The sequence below is a fragment of the Orbicella faveolata genome, unplaced genomic scaffold (genome assembly GCF_042242905.1).
Source record: "Orbicella faveolata isolate gen_17 unplaced genomic scaffold, um_ofav_v1 contig_46, whole genome shotgun sequence".
Lineage (NCBI taxonomy): Eukaryota > Metazoa > Cnidaria > Anthozoa > Scleractinia > Merulinidae > Orbicella > Orbicella faveolata.
Window position 1 is genome coordinate 18,068,572 of NW_028301576.1, and position 9,297 is coordinate 18,077,868.

At 42.0% G+C, this 9,297-nt stretch overlaps 1 pseudogene; it reads right to left on the reverse strand.

Moving 5' to 3' along the window:
- Window positions 1-2,350: 2,350 nt before the first annotated feature.
- On the reverse strand, window positions 2,351-8,449 carry LOC149098721 (uncharacterized; annotated as a pseudogene).
- Window positions 8,450-9,297: the final 848 nt, after the last annotated feature.

Here is a 9,297-nt window from a genome sequence, read left to right on the forward strand (position 1 = left end):
ATACTATCAAATATTAAATGCACTGTGCGGGGCTCAAAATAATTTTCAGAGAGTCTCCGGACATGATGACTGGCCAAATTCATTTTACTTCGGTCACGTATCGTTTCTGGGCGGTCCAATTTATTAGATAAATAACTCTTAAAACAGGGGCCCATGAACCAAACCTGGCGTTGTATATTTCCAAAAATGTAGTTGCTTAGAGCTTATAGCACTTCAAGGCACTAATTGTCAACAATAAATTCAAAGTATGCTTGGATTTTAAATTTATCCATGCCTTAAACTCATTGCTTTGCACATCTTGCAGTCTTACGTTTTGAAATAGTTTTTGATTGGAAATTATCACTAAAGCCCTCTTTACACGACCCCGGGTTGCTTTTTATCCCAGGTTGAATCGCCACAGCAGGTAACCTTTTCACAGTCAAATGTTTATAAGCGTTTACATGAAACAGTAGTCAAGCCGGGTCAGGCCCCCTTGCCGGGGTAACCCTTGTCGAGAATCGGGTTGAAATTTCTTCAGTTCTCACATGTAAACAGTGGGCCAAAAGTTAACCGGGTTGGTGCTTTCAGTCAAATAACCATGTTGTTTGTTTGTTCGGTTTTTTTGTTTTTTTCTTTGGGGGGGGGGGGGGGGGGGGCTAGGGGTTGGAAGGAACCCACCATTCCATTATACTTTCTAGGGTTTTTGTTTGTCATCTTTCTAGGCCATGTTTTCAGTTTTTGATCAGTAAAAGGCTGGCCCGGGTCAGGCTCGAAGCAAACCACATGCTATTACAGACTGACAACCCGGGTTGGTGTAAAGTGTTTATTTTTAGCACTCTCTGCAGTGATTCAACTTGGGGTAAAAAGCACTTCGGGTCGTGTAAAGAGGGCCTAACAAGATTACTGAGGCTAAGTTTTCTTGCCCACTCAACCAAACCACCAAACTTAAGCAAAGTTACTTTCCACAGGCAATCAGACATGGGTTTTTCCCTGTTTTTTTTCCTGCCTTGCCTGCTAACACTACGCGCATTCCCTTTTTGGCTTAGTCTGTGGTGCATGATGTGAAAGAAAATCAACATTTTTCTCTCATAGTGAAAGAGGGACCTACTCGTAGTCTACATCTTACTAATAGCAAGACAAAGTGAATATTTTCCCTATGCCTGTGAACGTCTACTGTTCAAAAGAATGGTTTCACACTTAGTTAACCAAGTTAGGGCCTCTTTACAATGAGAGAGGGTTACCGTAGCAAACGGGTCACCCTAGCAAGTGGGTTACCCTAGCACTCACACACTTCCTCTTTTTCTCTTCGTTGTGTTTACAAGACAGCTAGGGTTACTCGGGTAGGTGGGTTACCCTATCTGCATGCAACGGTTACCCTGGCAGGCGGGTTAACTTTTTCCCTTGTTAACACTCCAGGTAGGGTTAACCCGCCTACCCGGGTTAACTTTCTTTTGTTTCCAGACCCTTTGAGTGTAAACTGCGCATTAAGTTGTCCCGGGTTGTAGGATTACCCTACCTGTCAAATTTTGCTTGTAAACCCGGGCATTTCGTTTGCCCTCCAGCTAAGGTTAACCCGCGTGCTAAGGTAACCCTCTCTCCTTGTAAACAGGCCCTTAATCAGCTCAAGTCACAATAATATCAAGAGTTAGATTAGGGTCACATGTTTTAGGCCAAGCTAAGGAACATCAATAACACTGCTGCAAATAGATAAGTTCTTTCTGCAATATACAGTTATTTATACATGTATGATTGCAATGGGAATTTTTTACGTTATTGATCAATGTCCACTCTTCTCAAGATTTTGAATATCTGTAGGCCCAATAAGATGGTACAGCTTTAAAAATGCCACATATACATGTACATGTACATGAGACAAGTTCATGCGACAAATTGTTTCTTGCAACTGTGACATGGGTCACATAAATGATGCAGGGGTTTAAATGTTTTAAACCCTGCAAAAATTGTAGCCCCAGACAATGCTCAGTGGCGAAAGATGTATGAAACCTTTGTATATTATACTATTTTAATACTATTTTTACTGTATTTTCATTCTGTTTGTATACTATTTTTGCGCTTGTAGAAAACGTATTCGAACGACACTTTCGTAGATAAAGACTCTATTCAAAGACAAAAAAACTCCAGAATACAATTCAAGAACAACGACTTCGCATTAGTTTTGCATTCGTTCCCTTTCAGTTCAGTGTTCGAGGGGGGTCAAATCGTGTAAGTCACGTGACAAGCTCGGTCCCAGTTTTCAACACACTCCCCCGCGTTGATTGACGTCATCAATCAAAGTTCAAAGTTCATTTAAAGTTGAAACAATCTTACGAGCATAAACTCTATATAACAGAATGAACTCAATACATCTATCTTAGTCAGAATTCACGACGACAACTGGGACATCCTCGTCCCTCACTACTGTAACAGGAACATTTGCCACTCGGGGCACAGGGTTGGCAGTTCCATTATCCAACCTCACTTCCAGGGGATAGAGCCTCTGCAATGGGCGTCTCCATTCCGCGGTTGGCGAATTACCAGACTTGACTCTCACCACTGCACTTCGAACATGACCATCTCGACCAGGAAGTAATCGTTCGATCTTCCCAAGCCGCCACTGCTGTCTCGGGGTTTTGTTCTCATGTAGACACACAATATCTCCCACTTGCACTTTACGGACAGAATTTGCTCTCTTTGAGTAGCGATGGTACTCTCTAAGTTGTGTGAGATACTCAGACTTCCATCGGTTCCAAAAATGATCCAGTGTTCGCTGTAAGAATTTAGCTCTTCTTGTAAGTGTTCCCTCAGTTTGATCAACTTCGTTCGATGAGTTCTTTGATGGTACTGACAAAATTCTGCGGCCCACAATCAGGTGTGAAGGTGTTAATGGTTCCTCCATTTCATCGAAGACATATGTCAAGGGTCGTGAATTCAAGGCTGCTTCCACTTCTACAAGGACAGTAGACAGCTCGTCATAGTTCAACCGGGCATTTCGTATGACCTTCTTCAAACTCAACTTGACTGATTTTACTAGACGTTCAAAGAAACCACCCCACCAAGGGGCCGCTTCGACATTGAACCTCCACTGTGTACCGTCGCACTGACAATATGCCTGCACTCTTGAATCCTTAAATGTTTTCCCATTGTCACTGACAATCAAGACAGGAATTCCTCGTCTCCCTTTAAAGCGAGTAAGGGCTCTGATAAAACTTTCCGCACTCAGATTTGGGACAAGTTCCAGATGAACAGCTCGGGTTGCAGCGCACGTGAACAAAGCTATATAGACCTTGTTCAAATCTCCATTCTTTGAGAATACATCCTTGACATACATGGGCCCAGCGAAGTCCACTCCTACTCGAGTAAAAGCAAAGTCATCGCTCAATCGAAATTCAGGAAGAGGTGGGGGAGGAGGAACTGCATAGCTTCTGCCCTCTAACTTCTTACAAACAGAACATTTTCCTATCGCAGTTTTCACAGTCTGCCTTCCTTTTGTTACCCAGAATCTTGACCTTAGCTCTGTGAGAGTGTCCCTCACACCATTGTGAAGAACCTTGAGATGACAATCATTTATCACTAGGTAAGTTAGTCGTGAACATCTTGGAAGGAATATTGGAAAACGAGCATCATACGGAATCGGGGCATTTTTAAGACGACCACCACACCTCAGAATTCCCTTGTCATCTGTAAACAGTGATAATGAGATCTTGACCTGGTCAAAGTTCTTGTTGTTGTATACAGATTTCTGAACCTCCTTGATCCAAAGCTCTCTTGCACAATCCACCTCTTCATGCCTTATTACTCCATCCACTAACCTCTTCTTCATTTTACTTTGCTTGAGATTAGAAACAAATCGCACAACATATGCAGTGACTCGCACAAGTCTTTGAAGACTACTGAACCTTTCCAAGGGAATGATGCAATCAAGATTTAGTGACTTTTCTGACGTCACCTCTCCAGAGGCAATGTTTGCAAGAACTGTACCATCATGCTGCTTTGTGTGGCTGTTACAGCTTCCCTTCTTCAGTTCTAGGCAAGGATCTGAATCGTCACTTGTGACTTCAGCAGAGTTCATTGCAAGACTTGGCCACCACTGCTTTTCCTTTCTAAGGAACTCAGGACCACTCCACCACAATTGGTTGGTGATCAGTTTCGAGGTCATCGTACCACGTGAGCAGATGTCAGCTGGATTGGATTCTGTGGGGCAATAATTCCACTGAGTTGGCTTTGTAAGTCGACGGATCTCAACCACTCTGTTTTGAATGAATTGCTTGAATTCTCTGTTTACACCCCAAATCCACCACAGAACAATTTGCGAATCTGACCAGAAGAACACAGCATCAACTTCCAATGCTCCGTCAAATGCTGTCAACACAGTATTGACCAGTCGGGCCAGAACAAGAGCACCTAGTAACTCCAGTCGAGGTATGGTTTCTCCATTTATCGGAGCAACTCTGGTTTTTGACGATAAAAGCTGGGTGAAGACAGTTCCAGTAGTTGTTTCAAGGCGTAAATACACAACTGCTCCATAGGCTTTCTCACTTGCATCCGCAAAACCATGGAGTTGAATGCTTTGTAAATCTCCTGATGACAAGCCAAGGTGGTAGTGTCTCCTCACTTCCACCACCCCCACCTTCTTAGCATCTTGAACAAGCTTTAACCACTGTTCATGGATGAATGAATCCACGGGGTCATCCCAACCCACTCTTGTCTTGCAAATAGATTGAAAGATGATCTTCAGTAGAATGATGACTGGACTAATTAGTCCCAGGGGATCATACAACTTGCTTGTTGTACCAAGAATTGCTCTCTTCGTAACTGGACAAGTATTGCTAGTTTCTAGTGGAGAGGCCAGATCCAAGAGTAACAAATCATTTCGTCTATCCCATCCAACTCCCAGTACTTTCAGTTTTGCTGTGCTGGGGTTCTTTGACGTCTCAAACAGGGAACTCGAGAAGGTTTGATCTTCCTCTTGAACAGGGTGCTCCTTGACAGACTTGCTTGTAACTTGAGAAGACTGGCTTTCAGATTGTTCAATTTTTTCCTGAAGGGCTTCAGAGTTGGAGACCCATTTTCTCATATTGAAACCTCCGCTCTTGAAGGATGACTTCAGATTCTCATACATCTCGAAAACAGAATTGTCAGAATCATCTCCACCAACAAAGTCATCCACATACAGACTTTTCAGAACTCTCTCAGCAAATTCTTTGGGGATGTCAGCAGAAGTCAAGTGATGACGAATTGTTGCATTCAATAGGAACGGACTTGCGGAGACGCCAAATGCAACTCTTGCAAATCGATAAACTTGTAGGTTCGGGTGGCTGCTTGTGACATCATCAACCCACAGGAAACGAAGATAGTCACGATCTTTGGGGTGAACTGAAACATTTAGAAAAGCTTTCTCAATGTCTCCTATGAGGGCTGTCTTATGAGCCCGGAACCTCAGGAGGATGTCATAGATGAGGGGAGATAGTGGTGGACCAGCATACAAACAGTCATTGAGACTTGATGTGTTCTTTCCTGATCGTGCACTGGCATCATAAACAATACGAAGTTTTGTGGTGTCCTTGTCCACGCGAATCACTTCATGATGAGGAATGTAATGTACTTTTCCCACACCATTGTTGACACCTTGATCCACAGGTTCCACAATTCCTTGTTGTTGCTGATCTTGGATGACATCATCATAGTGCTTTAACATCTCGGGCTTTAATTTCAGACGTTTCAGTAGTGAGACCAACCTTGATTTGCACAAAGCAAAATTATCTGGAAGCAGCTCATGGTCCTCTTTGAAAGGTAGCTGTACTTGATATCTTCCTTCAGTGAATTCAACTTCGCTAACAAATTTGTCATACAGAGACGAACCTTTATCTCGAATGCCAAGTGACTCATAGTCCCAGAATTTTCCAAGTTCAGAGGCAAGTTCATCTTGACCGACGACACTTGCTTCCACTTTCAGTACATGCGTCGCAGTAAGATTCACAGTGTTACCATTGTCACGGTTAGACACAATCATAGTGGGTCCGGAGAGGACATATCCTAGCTTTGTAGCAAGAGCAACAGGTTCCCACGGTGCACCTCTCACAATAGTACCTTCGACCAATGACCAATAATAATCAGCACCAATGAGAATGCTGATGGACAAATCTCTGCCGCCACACCTGTCGGCTAAACTGAGGTCATGCAGATGTTCGTAGCTAGATTGAGCAAGCTCTGTGGGTTGTTGGGTCAGAGGGCCACATATGACTGGCACCACATAGGCTTGAATGTACACAATTGCATCGCATCTGGTTTTGATACCCACTTGAACAATTTCACATGTTCGTAGCCTGGCGTCAGACTCACCAAAGGTTTTGATTAGAAGTGACTCTCTACCAATTACTGATAACCCCAGTTTGTCTTTAAGGTCCTTAGTCATGTATGATCGCTGACTGCATGAGTCAAAAACCAGACGAACACTTAGTGGAAAACTGTCATTATCCGGACGCACAACTTCAGCGGTTGCGGTTTGCAACAACACCGACCCTCTAGACTGATCCACATACATACTAGTAGAGACACTGGCCACATGTTCTCGATCTTGCCCACCCAGGGTTGGATCAGGGTTACCACAAATTGCTACATGATGGGCACCTTGACATTTAAGACACTTCATAGGTGCTTGACAGTTACGTGCCAAATGTCCTTGCTTGAGACAGAGAAAACACTTGCCCTTCCTTTTAAGAACTTCCCTTCTAGATTCAATACTTGTGACAACATTACATTTAGAGCTCTGATGATTTTGATTACAGAATGAGCACCAAACACGAGGAGACTGTTTATTCTCAGAACTGTCAGTGTACAAAGCTGATGTAGAAAATGGCGACTCACCTCTCTGATGTGCACGTGAAGGCCTGGAATCCTTGTTATTGACAAGACATTGTTCTCTCAGTTGCAGTTCCTTGTGAAATTCACCCAAAATATCTTTCAGATTCCATGTCTCCGATTCCAAATTTCGTGTGATAGCGATCCGAAATTCCTCCGGTAATTTCTGCATAACGATTGGTGTCAAGAAGCAACCATACATTTCAGATGAGATTTCCATACTTTCCAATCCACGAACATGAGATTCCACTGTGTCGTACAAGCTTCGGAGTTTCTTTACTTCGCTTATCGATTCCACCTTGGGGAGTTTAGTGAGCACTTCCATGTGGCTGGAGATCACTATCTGTCGATTTCCGAATCTTTGTTTAAGCAGTCCAACTGCCTTTTCGTAGTTTGCACTCGTCAGGGCCAGACCAGCGATCGTACTACGCGCGGTGCCAGTAAGAAGTGACTGCAAATAATTGAATTTATCCACTGAAGACAAATTTGGGTTCTTATGAACCGCAGACTCGAAAGATTCCCAAAAGGGATACCAGTGTATGGGATTTCCGTGAAACTTCTTAAGCTCGAGCTTCGGCAACTTTACCTTCGAAACGTGATCTTGAGAAGTTCCCGCGCTTTCGGAAGGAGGAAGTTGCGCCACAGAAGGGAATTCCTGACTCTTACCCTACATTTCTTGAGCTTCCAAAACAGATTCTAACTCAACAATACACTCCTGAATGGAACTCATTATCTCACAGCTCTCAGAGACTTCGGTATCGATGGTTTTTACGTCGTTCACCAGCTCCACAATTTCGCGGTCGAGCGATTGAAGCTCCGACATTTTCGTTTCAAGGACGGTTCGAAGAAATTTCAGCCTTTTCACTTCGATGGAATTGCCTTCAGAGATTAGCCCTTTGGCTTGTTCGATAGTTTTCTGGACGAACTTTCGGTGACCATCGCGAAATTTTTTCAAATTCCTCAATTTCGGCGGCATAATTGGTCGCCCACGTGCTTTCAGCTAGTGCAGCTTTGACTTCACAACAGCTTCCTTTGAGACGTTCTTCACAACGCTAGAATCCCAGTTTCAATTCCCGGGTCTCGGCACCAAATGTAGAAAACGTATTCAAACGACACTTTCGTAGATAAAGACTCTATTCAAAGACAAAAAAACTCCAGAATACAATTCAAGAACAACGACTTCGCATTAGTTTTGCATTCGTTCCCTTTCAGTTCAGTGTTCGAGGGGGGTCAAATCGTGTAAGTCACGTGACAAGCTCGGTCCCAGTTTTCAACAGCGCTATTTCTATGTTGTTTTATACTATATTACTGCATGCCATTTCTATGACTATTTTAAAGCTATTTTTATATATTTATATTGTATTTGACATATTTTTTTTCATATACGATCCACTGTAATTTTAAAACTGTTTAAAGTACTTTTGAAATATATTTTAAGACAGTGGATTTAAATAGTGTTTTAAACAGGTTTTAACACCTTTAGAATCAGTCGAAAAAAAAAAATTAAAAATATAATTTTGCACCTATTTGAAATCTATTTTTTACAAATACTTTTAAAATTGTCATTAAAACTACTTTTAAAAATAGTCTTGCAGGTTAAAAGCTGTTTTTAAAACTATTTGTATCCTGTTTTTATTCCGAATGCTGTGTTCCTTGAGAGGTTTTTAAACTAGTTACAGACTATTTTAATTATATTTTTAAACTTAACAAAGGATTTCGAGTTTTAGAGTTTAAACTATATTTTTAAAAGGTTTTCAAAATGCATTTCAAAGTTTGTTTCAATAGTGTTTTCAACAGGTTTAAACACTACTAAAATCAGTTGAAAAACACCTTAAAAATACACTTTTCACCCTATTTTAAATATATTTCATAAAATAGGTTAAAAACAGTTTTTAAAAGTAGTATTTAAATACATTTAAAATAGTGTTTGGTGTGGTAAAGGTCTTCTTTACAGATGATATGGCGCGGTACCAGAATCATATCAGACATTGTAGAGAAGAGTTTCCGGGTTGAAAAGAAGCAAAGGCTTACCACCCGTTATTTCAGCTGCGTGAACTGCTGTAAATGATTTAGTTTTCTCACGTGGGCTTCTAAAACACTGAGTGGAAGGAAATTCAGTCAACAGTCCGGGTAAATTAACATTATTGTTCTGACCTAGGTTGTTCAAGAGGTGAATAACGCTATGCACAGGATGAATTATTATCCAGCGGATAGCGTGGTTTATTTTGGCAACACTTATCCACTGGATAGCGATTTATCCGGTGGATAGCATTACCCAGCCTTCGAACTACTGTGGCCAGATGAATTGGCTTAAATCCTCAAATTTCCAAAAAACTAAATAGGCCTTCTCTCAACCTAGTTCCCGGGGCTTTTCAATTTCAAAGGGGAAAGCCCTGGGCACGAGGCTAACCTTCTCTAAACAACACCATAATACGTTTCAATGCGTAGCCCAGTTCTCGC